The sequence below is a fragment of the Sturnira hondurensis genome, unplaced genomic scaffold, assembly GCF_014824575.4.
Source record: "Sturnira hondurensis isolate 20B ecotype Veracruz unplaced genomic scaffold, ASM1482457v3 Scaffold0021354, whole genome shotgun sequence".
Lineage (NCBI taxonomy): Eukaryota > Metazoa > Chordata > Mammalia > Chiroptera > Phyllostomidae > Sturnira > Sturnira hondurensis.
In genome coordinates, this window is record NW_028093985.1 from 32,670,820 (window position 1) to 32,686,441 (window position 15,622).

The 15,622-nt window shown below is 37.6% G+C and overlaps 1 protein-coding gene across 4 annotated transcripts in view; it reads right to left on the reverse strand.

Annotated features, from left to right (window-relative positions):
• The window catches only part of EPB41L4A (erythrocyte membrane protein band 4.1 like 4A), a 246,527-nt gene that overhangs the window by 147,294 nt on the left and 83,611 nt on the right, over positions 1-15,622 (reverse strand). The window lies entirely within an intron of this gene.

Here is a 15,622-nt window from a genome sequence, read left to right on the forward strand (position 1 = left end):
CTGTTAAGTGTTGCTTTGGTTACAAAGGAAAAGGAGGTTTTAAGTAAAGTGTATTAAAGAAATTGCTTTGGAAAACAATCTTAAAATTTGGGTTTTAAATTATTACAAACTTATTTTCTTATGGAACTGAAAATTATCTTCAGGACAAAATTCTTGATGGACAGCAGGATGACAGCTAGTGGGAAGAGTTAGGGGATGGAGCAACTGAGCAAAAAGGAAAGAGCAAAAAGGAAACTCCTGGACATGGACAACAGTGTGGTGATTGCTGGGGAGGGGGTGGTGAAAGGGACTAAATGGTATAGAAAAATACAATAAAAATTAACTTTTTTTAAAAAAAGAATCTTTTATAGCCCTGGCTGGGTGGCCCAGCTGGTTGGAGCTTGGTCCCAAACACCAGAAGGTTGCAGGTTTGATCCCCTGTCAGGGCAAATATCTAGACAGAGGATTCAATCCCTAGTCAGGGTGTGAATACAGGAGGCAACCAATAGATGTTTCTCTCTTACACTGATGTTTCTCCTTCCCTCTCTCTCCCTCTCTCTCCCTCTCTCTCCTTGCTCCCTTCCTCTCTCCCTACAATCTTTAAAAATATCCTCAGGTGAGATTTTTAAAAAAGCTTTCATATAAAGAGCGTCTAATAAATTCATCAAAAAACATATTTTAGTTAAAAATCCCATTATCTTTCACTTTAAGCCATTTTCAACAAGTGTTACTCTCACAATTAATACAGAAGACATAAAATTTTAAATAATAGCCAAGACTTTTATTTTCAATCCTCAACTAGTAAACCCATAAAGATGTCAATTTTAATGTTCTAAAAAGCCCTATCAAAAATCATTTACTGTATCTCTTTCACATAAGCAAAAACATGAAGAAAACATTCCCCTTGGCTGCTCTATGAAAGCTGACACCTATCTAAAAATCTCATTTCTCTTCTTCCCCTCCCACTACATACACAGAAATGAAATTAAGATTCTTATCATCTAACAGCTTAAATACCAATAATTCACACCTATGAGATGAACACTTAACCAGCAAGCACTATTCCACATACCACATTCATCTTGATAACAATCCATGTCAATGGTATACACGCAGACTGCGGGCATTTCCTTTGTTTTCCCATCATTGGCAGCTATTACAAGGATAGTTAAAAAAAAAAAAAAAAAAGTCCCCAAGTAGTCCCGTTAATGAAGCAGGACTTTGTTCAGTGTCAGTTTCCTCCCAGAGACTTAAGGTTGCATGCTCACTCCTGCAGGTGAGAGTACTCAACACTGCGCTGCTTTTAGAAAATGAATTTGTAGCCTAAGAGAAATGTGTTAATTAAATGTATCATAAATGGGTGATAAAAGCACACATTGGGGAAAAATAGTTCTTATTTCAAATCCCACAGGTATTTTGTTTTCCTCTAACTTCTCTTGGTTGAACTTAATTGGCCCCTTTTCAAAATCCATTAGATTTATAAACAAAAACCACTCCACGATAGACCTTTCCAGGCTGTTCACGTAATAACACCGCCACATCGAGTCAATACATCTTTGTGCTCAGTACCTATGCCTTCAGCCAGGGTAAAAATCTAGAAATTACTCATGTAGGGATACGCATACTTTAAATTACAATAGGCACTGCCAAAAGACCATTACAATTCATTCGATGAAAGTCTGTTTCCCCACACCCTTGCCAGCATTTGGATTGAGCAAAAATTCTCCAATCTGATTGAGCAAATAACGGGGAAGAAGGTAACTGCTCTGTCACGTGCTTGCTAATCGACTGCATTTCCTCGCATTTGGGTTAGGCGTTCTCTAACTAACCCAAAGTTTATGAGCAAATTCTACTAAGCACTTCTAATACAATTTTACTTAGTATAGTTAGCTCTTCACACTGTCTGCAAATTATTTTTGTGCCTGTGATAAGAGCCTAATTTTGTTTCCAAGTGGAGAAACAACTGCACGGTTTTCTACCAGAAAGGCCATCATTTCTTTGGATTTGAAACAACTTTATTATCTATTAAATGAACTCTCACTGTATCCCATATAATTATGGGATTATTCCCATATGATTATTCCTGAACCAATCCTCTAAGATTTTAATGCGTTTACGATAGTTTAACTTGTTGATACCCATCATTCTTTTTCAAAATTGTCTTTGCCAATATTTAGACATTTTTCTCTGCTAGAGCAAGTTTAGAACCAGCTTACCAATTTAATAAACAATTCTGTTGGGAAATCTGATGAATTAAATTTAACTGACAGACTTAGTGGGGGAGACATCATATTTACAAAGCAAAACCCATATGGTTTTCTTTCATATCCTTCAAGGGAGTTTCATGCTTTTTTTCATGTAGGCCTTATAAAATTCTACTTTGGCATTGTGGAAGGCAGAATTTATAAAGTGGTTCCCACTCCCAAAATATATCCTGCTTTAATTCCTGGAATCGGTGAGCATGATAAATATCACCCCTGTGATGGGGTTATATGTCACAGGATATAGGCCTTAATCTAAGGACTTATCGCAGTTTATCTGCCCTAATCACTTGGGACCTTACAAGCAAAGCAATTACTCCAACAAAAGAGAAAGGCAAAGGGAAAGTAAGGCACTCAAAGCGTAAGAACACCTGCACAGGTGCTTGCCACTGAAAAGACGAAGGGGCCATCTGAGAAAGCAGTACAAACAGCCTTAAGGAGCTGAGAGTGGAACCCAACTGACAGCCAGTAAGAAAATGGGAACCTCAGTCCTACAACCACAAGAATGGGGCTTTGCTAACCATCTGAGTCTGGAAGCAGACTCTTCCTTAGAACCTTCAGATAAAAGCCCAGATGACCAATACCTTGATTTCAGCCAAGAGAATAAGCAGGGAACCCAGCCACACTGTCCTAGACTTCCAACCTACAGAATGGTAAGAAAATAGGTAGGGGTATGTTTAAGCCTCCAACTTGTGGTAAGCTGTTACTGGGCAATAATAAACTAATATAGGCTTATTCTTAGATATTTTATAGTTTTAGTTATACCTTAGATTACTATCTGAATGGCTATTGCTAGTATACTGGAAAGCAACTGACTTTATTACATTGGTCTATTTCCTAGCCATCTTGCTAAACTCATATGAGTGAAGAGTTGTTTTTTTCCTTGATATTAGAGAGAGAAGAAAACATTGATTTGTTTTTCCACTTATTCATGCATTCATTGGTTGCTCCTTGTATGTATCTTGACCAGAAATCAAACCCACAAAGGAGCTACCTTGCCAGGGCTAGTGAAACCAGTTTTGGTCTATGGCCCTGACTGGTGTGGCTCAGTTGGAATGGGGCTCACCCCACAAAGTGAAAGGTCGCCAGTTTGATTCCCAGTCAGAATTCTCACACACCTGGGGTGTGTGAGAGGCAACTGGCTGATGCTTCTCTCACACACATCAATGTTTATCTCCCTCTCTCTCTCCCTCCCTTCCCCTCTCTCTAAAAATAAATAAATAAAATATTTTTAAAAAGAGTTTATCTATGGAGTCTTTTCAAAGAGTAAATGTTCTAGTTCTTCCATTTCCAGAATGCCTCCTCCATATTTCTTTCTTCTTCTTACTTCATTGGCTGAGGCCTCAATAAAAAAATGACTGAGAGTCATGACAGCATTCATCTTCTCTTTTTCTAGACTTGAACAGAATTACTTCTAAAATTTTACCACTAAGTATTGGAATGACCACACCATAGTCTTTTGCATATGCCCTTCATCAAACAGAAGTTTCTTTTTATTCCTGCTTTTTGGTCTTCTTATTTGTTTTGTTCTGTTTTGATTTTTAATCAAGAACGGGTGATAATTTTATCATTTTCTTTATGGGAATCTGAGATGATTTCATGCTTTTTGTTCTTTCCTGTATGAGTAATATTAAAAGAGTTTCTCGTGTCAAATATTCTTAATAGAGAATTTCCCATTTTGGTTCTTTTGGGGGGTATAATATCAAGCTCCCTCCCTATGTGGAGAGGATTCTTACTTTGTGAGCCTTCGTGGAGGCAGGATCCAGAATTCCTAACACCTGGCAACTGGACCGGGGGACACATGACCTGGCTTCAGCCAAGGACTCTGACTTCTGAGTAAGTGAGGCAAAGGTGAAGGAATTATTAAGAACTCACTGATCCAGAGGTGGAATCAATTGTGACAAAGAGTAATAAAAACCAATTCCTGAACCAGGTTTCCCAGCATTTTTGAAACACTGAAAGAGAACAGGCAGGCACTCCACCAGCCTCCATTCTCTTGCGCTGTGAGAGCACTGAATATATACATTTGGACCCAAGAACCACAAATCCTAAGTAAGAGTATAGGAAATTTAAATTGTATACTATAAATATCATTATGAATACAAATTAGTTTATCGTAGGAATGTGAGTGCATCAAGCAGAATTCTTGATTGTAAACAATAATAATTGACTCTTGCTAAATCACCATGTTAAGATTTACTGGAAAGAGACTCAATGCCTTGCAAGTTCTATGGATATCACCTGATGGTTGCTTGGGTCTCCTCCTAATCCCCATACATCCATAGCCACTAAACTGGGAACAGTCCTTAATCCATCACTACCTCCTTCCATAATCCTGCCCAGGTTTTGGAGTATGGTTTTCAGTTTCAATTGTTTCACATTTGCCTTTTGCCTCAGGAATTTTTTTTAATAGTTTCTGGCCAGCTGAAATCAGCCTTTCTTATTTTTTCCCGTCTGCTGTGGAAAATGCACACATATCTTTCCTATTACTTCAAAATATTTCTGGAAGGCTAGCATATGAGGCTAGTATTCCATCTTGATCTAATCTCCCTCTGGGTCCTTTCTCCCAGCGAGGCACAGGCAGGAACGGACAGAGTAACTGGAACAGGTAGAGCCCACAAATCCAACCTGGTCCTTCTGTCCCAGAAGAAGGGAGAGTACTTCCCAGGTAAAGAAGTACTCTGTACACAAGAGGAGAGTAAATTATCCTCAAAATTGTAGCACTAAAATGGGGGCAGACTTAAATATAATGTATATATATAATATTTCAATCTGCCCTCATTTCAGTGCTATAATTATATATATCATGCACACATAAAAATATATAAACATTATTATATATTTATATTATGCACAATATATAATTTATATATAATATATAATTTATTTCTAAATCAATTTATAATCTATACTATAGATATATATATAAATATCCAGGCTATCTTTATGAAAAAAATTTTTGCTTCCACAAGAAATGTTATTTATAAAGTATAAAGAAGATATAATACTCTACTCATGAAAAATATACACAAAAGCAAACTTGGAAAACAAGTTTATAAAACAAGTTCCATATACTTTCCAAACAAGTAGTTTGGAAAGTATATAGAAATGGCAAAGATTTCATGCGTAGAAGAAGAAATCACCATTTTCCAAAACAATCATTCCAAAAATACCAGAACATTGTCTGTCCATCCTCTGTGACAATTTTGCATTTATCCAGAATCTGGTGCTGAAAATTCTTTAGAAATATCCCCCTTCAGTGTACTTATCACCCTGTACAGAGAAACCACAGAGAAAGCACGCAGCATTATGCAGTGACTCCAGAGCTTACCCATGAGAAAACACAACCTCTCATGATTCCCTGCACAGCTTTGTATTATGGGTGTGTCTACCTACATAGGCACCTGGAACACAGCCAGGTGAACCTCAGAAATACTATCATTCTGTCACTACTCTAAGCAAATATGTCCGTGAGAAGCTCTTAATTCTCATCTGTCATCCTGTAATATGACAAGACCCAGAAGAGTGGATGCCAGCAATAAATTCGCTACCAGGTTGGGGTGCATATCACCAGCTCAAATTTCTGCCAGTCCTGACCTAACTGACCCCTTCCGATCAGCCTTCTGCTTTCACACTTACTCTTTCTTCATGTGAGTTCCTCACAGAAACTGCCCATGGGCTCTATTTTGCAGTTCCAAATTAAAAGTCTTCAGGTTTAAAAGAAATTATACTTGAATAAAAGAAAAATTAAAAACCATTAGAGAACTGACACAAGAGCCAAAGAACAAACTGGAAATACACTGGGCAAGGAACAGGCCAGTGTCAGGATTTATTACCAGAAAAGGACAAGTAAGTACCATCAAGTATATTATCAAAGAAACATGACTTCATTCATTCAAATATTTATTGAGCAACTATTCATGCTAGCAAGTGATTCATCTCTAGAACATGGAAAAAGTATTATAACAACCATGCCAGAGGAGCAAGATGTGCCCAGAACACAACACAGAGACCCTCTATGGGGGGAGCACTGACTGGCCCATCACAACCTGAACGAAAGAAGCCCGGGGGCTCCAGAGTGGCTAAAGCTTCTAGAAAGTGAGACAGGGAAGGACTCAGTTTTCATCAGAAGCTTTTTTGTACACCTGACTAATTACTATGCACACGTTTTACCTGCACAGAACTATTTTTAAAGAGCAAATCTATGCCAAGTGGAACCTAGTCGTTACCTTTTTTGGCTCAGAGGGCAGTTGTTTTGTGGCTCCAGTTCATGCACAAAGAGGTTTGTTAAGTAAAACACACAGAGACAGACAGGACTGCGGTGCTGAGCTGTCAATTTGTTCGCCATGTTTACATATAAACAATTCACACTCCCCATTTCTCCACCAAAAAATGCAACTTTAAATCTGAATTCCTCCTGAGCTAAAGATTATAGGCCATTAAATACTAGTGTGGAGCCTACATACCCCCTGGTCCCTTAACTCTTTCAGTACTTGGCAAAACAAAGACCTGAATATGACTACATTTAGCATCATTCCTGTTCTTTCTGACCATTTCTAGCAGAAATCTCTACCAAAATGAGAAGTGTCTAAAATGCTACAAAATAAGACATAACTGTGACCATGGCACTTAGCCACACGACCAAGGAGTTTCTGAAGGAAGAATAAATTTAAAAATTGTCTTTGACACACAATGGACCTCCACTAATGAAACCTGAGAACCAAACAACACTAGTATCAGGAAAGGAATTCCTGAGGCCTCCCTGGGCCTGGGCTTGTTTCTCCTCTTCCCTTTATCTGGAATGTCTTCCCTGCTCGGTCCTCACCAAAACCCCCTGAGCCTCTGAGACCCAGTCCCAACGCCACCTGCTCCACAACAGCCAGCCCTTCGCCTCAGCCACATTATGACCTCTGTCTCCACTGAACCTATGAAGTGTCCAGTTTTTGCACATCTCTGGGACTGACACTATTCTGCCTTTACTAAAGCCATTTTCTACTTCTTTTAACTCTTCTAATATTTAGACATTTTGAAAGCAAGTACTAAACTATACACCATTTCCTTTCCAGGCAGTCCAATAAGCTACACATATTAAAAATACCTAAAAGTTCACTGAATTAATGCTAAGGGCCAACAAGCAAGGGAGAGATATAATATTGGAAATATGGTGGCCTATGAACTAAACCTCTCTTCCTGCCTCCTAAGGAAGATGTCCGTGTCTCCTGACCAGTCAGACCTACGAAAGCAAAGAGAAAGCTGCATGGATTCAGTTATCCTGACCTCAGTACTTGCCTGATTCGAAGCTACTTCACCTTACTTTTAATTTAAAGAAACACACATTTGTTTCAGTATCATATAGTTCCAACAGACTCGGACTCTGAAACTAGTTTAAGGAGTATGTAGCGTACTTTTCAAATTTACAAGATACCAAAATATAAAGGGACCCGATATTAATTTTTACATGTAAATCTTATAGAAATGTACAGTTTTCTTTATGCAATAAAATAAATTTGACAGGAATTTTGTTTTCTATCATTAGGAAAACAAAATGGATAGATACGAAACAGCTAGGAAGAAAATAAAGGAAGCAATTGACTTTTTATTACTCCATTCAGAAAAACTTCATTTAAATGATACAGTAGGGGGTGGTGAGGGTAGGGGATGAAGGGAGTGAGCAAAAAGGAAAAAGGACTCATGGACACAGGCAACAGTGTGCTGACTGTGAGGGGGGAAGGGGAGTATAAGGGAACTCCATGGTAATGGAAAAAATATACCAAAAATGTTACAATGTATTAATTCCCTTTTCAAATGAGAGTAAACAAAATGCCTGCAACATATTTTTTGGATTGTGAATTATATGCCACTTAAATCTCAGCCAATGAAGATAGATTACTTTTACTGCCAACATACTCCCAACATTCTGGAAAGAACTGAGCTACAAAAGGCTTATAATATTAGAGAGAGACTCCCAAGTAGAACAAGTTTATTAAAAAATACCATCAGTGAGACTTTCAACCAGAACAAAGAATTCTTCAAATGAGTAATAACACCATCGCTGACTAACCTGACACTTCAAACCAGAAAGGCAGGTTTTTACCAGCTGCACAGAATAACTATCACATTTAAGACAATCTCCTTCACAAAGTTCACTCCTTCACAGAGTTGGGAAAATGAATCCTTCAAAAGATTATTTAATGTTATGCCTTTAAAATTCACTATATTTTCATGTAGCATTTTTACCTATTAGATTCCAAGTTCTCTGGGAAAACTTAAATCATGTGAAGTTTTTTTACCTCAGGCCCATCAGGATAAGGTAAAGTAGAAGCTTGGAGACATTTTGCAGGAATCAAATGATAATTGCTTCTCAAACCACGTATTGTTAACCACCATCTCATGGGTTTTTCAATTTGTTAAATTTTTTTTATTTTTCAATTACAGTTTACGTTCAGTATTACTCTGTATTAGTTTTAGATGTACAGCACAGCAGTGAGACAATCCTGTACTGCACAGAGGGTTCCCCTGCTGTTTCACATACATACCTGGCCCCACACATAGTTATTATGATATTACTGACTATATTCCCTATGCTGTAATTTATGCCACTGTGATTATTCTATAACTACCAAATTGTACTTCTTAATCCCTTCACCTTTTTCATCCAGGCCCCCGAACCCCTCTCCTCTGTCACCTGTTAGTCTGTTCTCTGTATCTATGAGTCTGTTTCTATTTTGTTTGTTTGTTTAATTTTCTTCTTTAGACTCCAAATATAAGTGAAATCATATGGTACTTGTCTTTCTCTGTGTGACTTATTTCACTTAGCATAATACCCTCCAGGTCTATCCAGCCTGCTGCAAAAGTAAGATTTCATTCTTTTTTATGGCTGAGTAATCTTACATTGTATATATTGGGTCGGCCAAAAAGTTCATTTGGTTTTTTCTGTAAGATGGCTCTAGTAGCGCTTTGTTGTCTTTCTTTACCTTCACTCAAAACAACTTTGTCAGATTGTATTGTAACAGCTGTCATATCAGCATGCATTTAAAAAACATCAAAATTGGTGACTTTCTGGGTAGTCATTTTAATACTGAAGATAGAAGAAAATATGCAACATCTTTGGCATATTATGCTTATTATTTCAAGAAAGGTAAAAATGCAACTTAAATGCAAAAAAATATTTGTACAGTATATAGAGAAGGTGTTGTGATTGATCAAATGTGTCAGAAGTGGTTTGCAAAGCTTCGTGCCAGAGAGTTCTTGCTGGATGATGCTCCATGGTCGAGTGGACTAGTTGAAGTTGATAGCAATCAAATCAAGACAAGGATCATTAAACAAGCAATCATTAAACAAGACAAGGATGCCCACTTTCATCACTCCTATTCAACATAGTACTGGACTTCCTAGCCACAGCAATCAGACAAGAAAAAGAAATAAAAGGCATCCAAATTGGAAAGGAGAAAGTAAAACCATCATTGTTTGCAGATGGCATGATAGTATACACAGAAAAAACTACTCAACCTAATAAATGACTTTGGCAAAACAGTGGGATACAAAGTCAATACTCAGAAATCAAAGGCACTTTTGTATACCAACAATGAAATATCAGAAACAGAAATCAGAAAAAACAACCCATTTGATATAGCAACAGGAAAAATAAAGTACCTAGGAATAAACCTAACCAAGGAGGTAAAAGACCTATACTCAGAAAACTATACAACACTGAAGAAAGAAATTAAGGAACACACAAACAAATGGAAGTATGTACCATGCTCATGGAATGGAAGAATTAACATTATCCAAAAGGCAATACTACACAAAGCAATTTATAGATTCAATGCAATCCCTGTTAAAGTATCAATGACATATTTCACAGATATAGAACACTTCTGAAATGTATACTGAACCATAAATGACCCCAAATAGCTGCAAAAATTTTAAGAAAGAAGAGCAAAGTAGGAAGGATCACAATACCTGATACCAAACTGTATTACAAGGCCACTATAATCAAAACAGCCTGGTACTGGCATAAAAACAGACACATAGACCAATGTAACAAAACGGAGAGCCCAGAAATAAATCTAAGTCTCTACACTCAGTTAATATTCGACAAAGGGGGCAGCAGCACAAAATGGAATAAAAATAGCCTCTTCAACAAATGGTGTTGGGAGAGCTGGACGGCTTGCAAAAAAATAAAACTCAATCACCAACTTATACCATACACAAAAATAAAATCAAGGTGGATAAAAGACTTAAATATAAGTCATAACACCATAAAAGTCCTAGAGAAAAACATTGGCAGAAAAATCTCAGACATTCCATGCAGCAACATCTTCATTGATATGTCCCCTAAAGCAAGGGACATAAAGGAAAGAATAAACAAATCAAAATAAAAAGCTTCTGCAAGGCTAAGGGAAACACTATTAAAACGAAGAGAGAACCAACTATATGGGAAAGCATATTTGCCAATGATACCTTGGGCAAGGGTTTGATCTCTAAAATATATAAAGATCTCACACGACTCCACTCCAGGAAGACAAAAAACCTAATTAAAAAATGGGCAAAAGACCTGAACAGACACTTCTCCAACAAGGACATACAGAGGGCCCATAGACACATGAAAAGATGCTCAGCATCACTAGTCATCAGAGAGATGCAAATTAAAACCACAATGAGATATCACTTCACCCCGATTAAAATGGCCATCATAAACAAACCAACAAACAAGTGTTGGACAGGGTGCAGAGAAAAGGGAACCTTAGCACTGTTGCTGGAATGCAGACTGGTACAACCATTATGGAAAACAGTATGGAATTTCTTCAGAAAACTAAAAATGGAACTGCCTTTTGACCCAGCAATTCCACTGCTGGGATTATACTCTAAGAGCCCTGAAGCACCAATCCAAAAGAACCTATGCACCCCAATGTTCATAGCAGCACAATTTACAATAGCCAAGTGCTGGAAACAACCTAAGTGTGCACCAGTAAATGAGTGGATCAAAAAACTATGGTACATTTACACAATGAAATTCTACGCAGAAGAGAGAAAGAAGGAGCTTCCTACCCTTTGCTACAGAATGGATGGAACGAGAGAGCATTATGCTAAGTGAAATAAGCCAGGCAGTAAGAGACAAATACCATATGATCTCACCTTTAACTGGAACATAATCAACAAAAGAAAAAAGCAAACAAAATATAACCAGAGACTTTGAAATTAAGAACAATCTAACAATAGCCAGGGGGGAGGGGGGAGGGGACAGTGGGGAGAAGGGTTTTCAGGAACTACTATAAAGGATACATGAACAAAAACCAAGGCGGGAATGGAAGCAAGGGAGGGAGGTTGGTTTGGCTAGGGTAGGGGGGAGTGGTGCGGGTAAATGAAGGCAACTGTAACTGAACAACAATAAACTAATTAAAAAAATAAAAAAACAAATCAAGACATTACTTGAGAACAATCAATGTCCTACCATGTTGGAGAGAGCTGACATAAAATATTCAAATCAATAAAGTTATTGGTAAAAATGAAAAACGTGTCTTTTATTTTATGGGGAAAAAAACATGTGAGTTTTGGCCAACCCAATATGTGGCACAGCTTTTTTGCCCACTTATCTGTTGATAGACACTTGGGCTGCTTCCATATCTCAGTGACTGTGAATAACACTGCAATGAACATAAGGGTGCTTATATTCTTTCAGATTGGTGTTTTGAGTTTCTCTGGATATATTCCCAGAAGTGGAATCACTGGGTCATAAAGCAATTCCATTCTTAATTTTTTGAGGAAAGTCCACACTGTTTTCCATAGTGGTTATTGCGATCTGCATTCCCACCAACAGTGCACAAGGGTTGCCTTTTCTCCACATCCTTGCCATCACTTGTTTGTTGATTTGTTGAAGGTAGCTATTCTGACAAGTGAGAGGTGGGATCTCATTGTGGTTTTAATTTGCATTTCTGTGACTGTTAGTGGTGTTGAGTACTTTTCATATGTCTATTGGCCATCTTCATGTCCTCTTTGAGAAAGTGTCTATTCAGATCTTCTGTCCACTTTTCAATTGGGTTGGTTGTTGCTCTGGTGTTGAGTTGTCTGGGTTCTTTATAAATTTGGGGTATTAACCCATAACCACATGTATCACTGGCTAATACCTTTACCATTTAATGGTTTTTGACTACAAGTTACCTTCACTGCTAATTGAGGAATTTGTCAAGAAAGCCCTCATTTGGTAATTTAAAAAAAAAAGTAAAATGTGTTTATTTTTCAAGCGGCCGCTTATATTTATCATATATAAAAGTTTGTTCACACTAATGAACTTTCCTCAGACTTGTATCTAATGTTTCTGTTATCTATTGCTATGGAACAAATCACCTCAAAACTTAGTGGCTTAAAGGAACAACCACAATTTTCTCATAATTCTGCAATTTGGGCAGGGCTTGGAAGAAACAACTTTTATCCACTCTAGCTGATGTTGGCTGGAGAGGATTGTGTGGGCTCAAGCACATAAAGCAGCTTCATTCATGCACCGACATCTCACTTGCAGTGAGTAGGATGTCTGGAGGCTCTCTGGCTCTCTCTCCATCTCTCTCTTCACAGTCTCCCATCCTCCAAGTCCTCCCTCTCCAGCAGGGTATTCTGACTTCATCACATGGTGATGAGGGCTCTGAGAGAGGAGGTGTAGAAGCTGCCCAGTTTCCTAAGGCCTAGACTTAGCATACTATGACCCTTGATATACTCTATTGGTCAAAGTAAATCACAGGGTCAGCCCAGATTCAAAGGGAAGGGAAATAGATCCCATCTCTTGGTAGAAAGAAAGACATGAATGTCTAGTAAGTGACTGGAAGAATCATTGGTAATCATCTTTTTAGACAGTTTGCCATATATTGCTTCCTGATCTCCCTCCCTATACCTTTTATATTCTTTACGGTATTTTCTCTGCTCAACTCATCTTCACTGTAATACTTCCAATTATTGCAAAAGAGAGTAAATCTTGATCATCTATATTTACAGAACTATGCTAGATGCTTTCATATACTTTATCTCATTTAATCCTCACAAGAACTATGTGAACTTAGCATTTTATTTCCATTTTACAAACTAGGGCACAGAAGTTGGAAGAGGATAAGCAGTTTGGCTACAGTCACACAGAAATAAGTGGTAAAGGCACGATTCTATCATAGAAATATCTGACAAAAGGCTGACCTCACTTTTTTATACCAGTGGTTCTCAAAAAGTGTGATCTGAGAATCTCAGGGAAGACCTAGAGACCCATTCAGTAGCCCAGTAATATTCCTGATATTATTGATTTTTTACTTGTTGTTGTGTTCTCCTTTTCTCACATGTATACAGTTTTCCAGAGGTTATAGGGCATATGACAGACATCACTACCACTGTCAATTCAGAGAGCAGATACAGAATCCAACTATTTTCCACTAAGCCAGGTATTAATGTGCAAAGATGTTAAAACAAGGTCATTTTTCTCACTCCAACTGTTTTGGAAAATATAGCTATTTTAATTAAAATGTTAATTTCCTGGTGTTGAACAAATACAATGTGATTATATAAGATATTAACATGAGGAGAAGCTGAGTGCAGGGTATTCAGGGACTCTTAATCTTTGCAACTCTTCTGCAAATCTGATTTGATTTTATTTCAAATAAGTTTTCACAAATTAACCTTTGAGCTAAAATGTTTCATAGGTAACAAGAGACATAAAAGGAATAGAAACTCTTGTCACATCAATTCTAGTCATTGCAAGTCAAAGAGTAAATCAATACAGAAACACTGGAAAATAAAACCTTTTTATAATCACAGCCTTTCTTTAAATTGTTTAAGTAAAAATAAAAGGGTGTTAAAAATCCTGAAAAATAAAATATTGAGAATTTACAATAATCTTGCTTTATTCAAGATACTTAAATACTTATTTTTTGTTTTGTTTCCTACTTTATTTTTATATTTGTATTATTATACATTACTTTGATCATACTTTTTCCATTACCGAATGCTTATATTTTTAAAGCTCATAAACCTGTTAGATAGAGCAGAAAAACAGGTGTTAAGCCAAGGATTTGTGTTTTACAAACATAATCCCTCATTTGAGGTACAACCATTTGAGCTTTAATTTGAATAGTAAAAAACTGTATTTCAAAATTTTAAATGTACTATGTTGAATATTAGCAATTATAATTTCAGCAAAAAAACATTTTATTTTATATAGAGTTTTAAGAAAAAGTTTAAAAAATCCATTCATCTCCTACTCATAATATTTTCAAAGTGTGGTGCATCAAAGATGGCCACAAACTACGGTATTTGACTCCCTTCCCATTAAGGGGTTGAATTCCCCTCTCCTCACTTCTAGGCTAGTCTATTGGGGCTTTCACTGACACGGGTTGCTAAGCCAGACCCAGTGCAGCTTCTTAAACTGCCTGCTTTCTCATTGGTGTCTTGGAACCCTGAGTCATCATAAAAGAAGTCTAACCACCAAATGCTACAGAGACCATGGGGAGAGACCCAAGACTACATAAGAAGTGGGGCTCAGCTGAGCCCAACCTTTCAGATGCCGGCCAGGATGCGGGGCCTCTGCATGAAGACATTCTAGGCCCTCCAGAGAGCGACTGCCTGATCAATACCAACTAGACCATGGTCAGCACCACATGGAAAAATACTGCCCAGCGGTGCCTCGCTCACTGTCTATTTTATTATGTTACAAACCATGAAACATAATTAAATGCCTGATGTTTGAAGCCACTAAATTTTGGATAGTTTTTTAAATACAACTACACAATCATAGATAATCAGACTAATGGTAACAATTGTTCTCAGTCTATTAATGCAGATCCCCAAGAAAAAGAATAAAAAAGCACATACCAAGACACCATTAACATCTGTCTTCCATTACAGTTAGATATGTAAAATAAATACATTAGGAAATTCTCAAAATTTTCCAGTAAAACGCTATTTGATATCCTCCTTTAATATCCCTGCACTGTCGCATTTCCTTCCACCCTGGCTACTGGTATACCTGGAAGCTTATCCCTGGGTACTGTGGCACCAGCTTGCTATCTGGAGCTCTTAAAAGTCTCCATTAGTAAGCCCTGGCTGGTGTGGCTCAGTGCATTAAGCATGGGCCTGTGAAGCAAAGGGTCGCTGGTTGGATTCCCAGTCAGGTCACATGCCTAGGCTGCAGGCCAGGTCCCCAGTAGGGGACACATGAGAGGCAACCACACATTGATGTTTCTCTCCCACTCTTTCTCCTTCTTTTCCTTCTCTCTAAAAATAAATTAATAGTTTTTTTAAAAAGAGGCTTCATTAATAGCATAGTAACATTTGGTTTCCTTAACTAGAAATTCCCCCTTATACAAATTTCCAAGTGGTAGTCCTAGTGGGTAGGACATGACATATGTTTC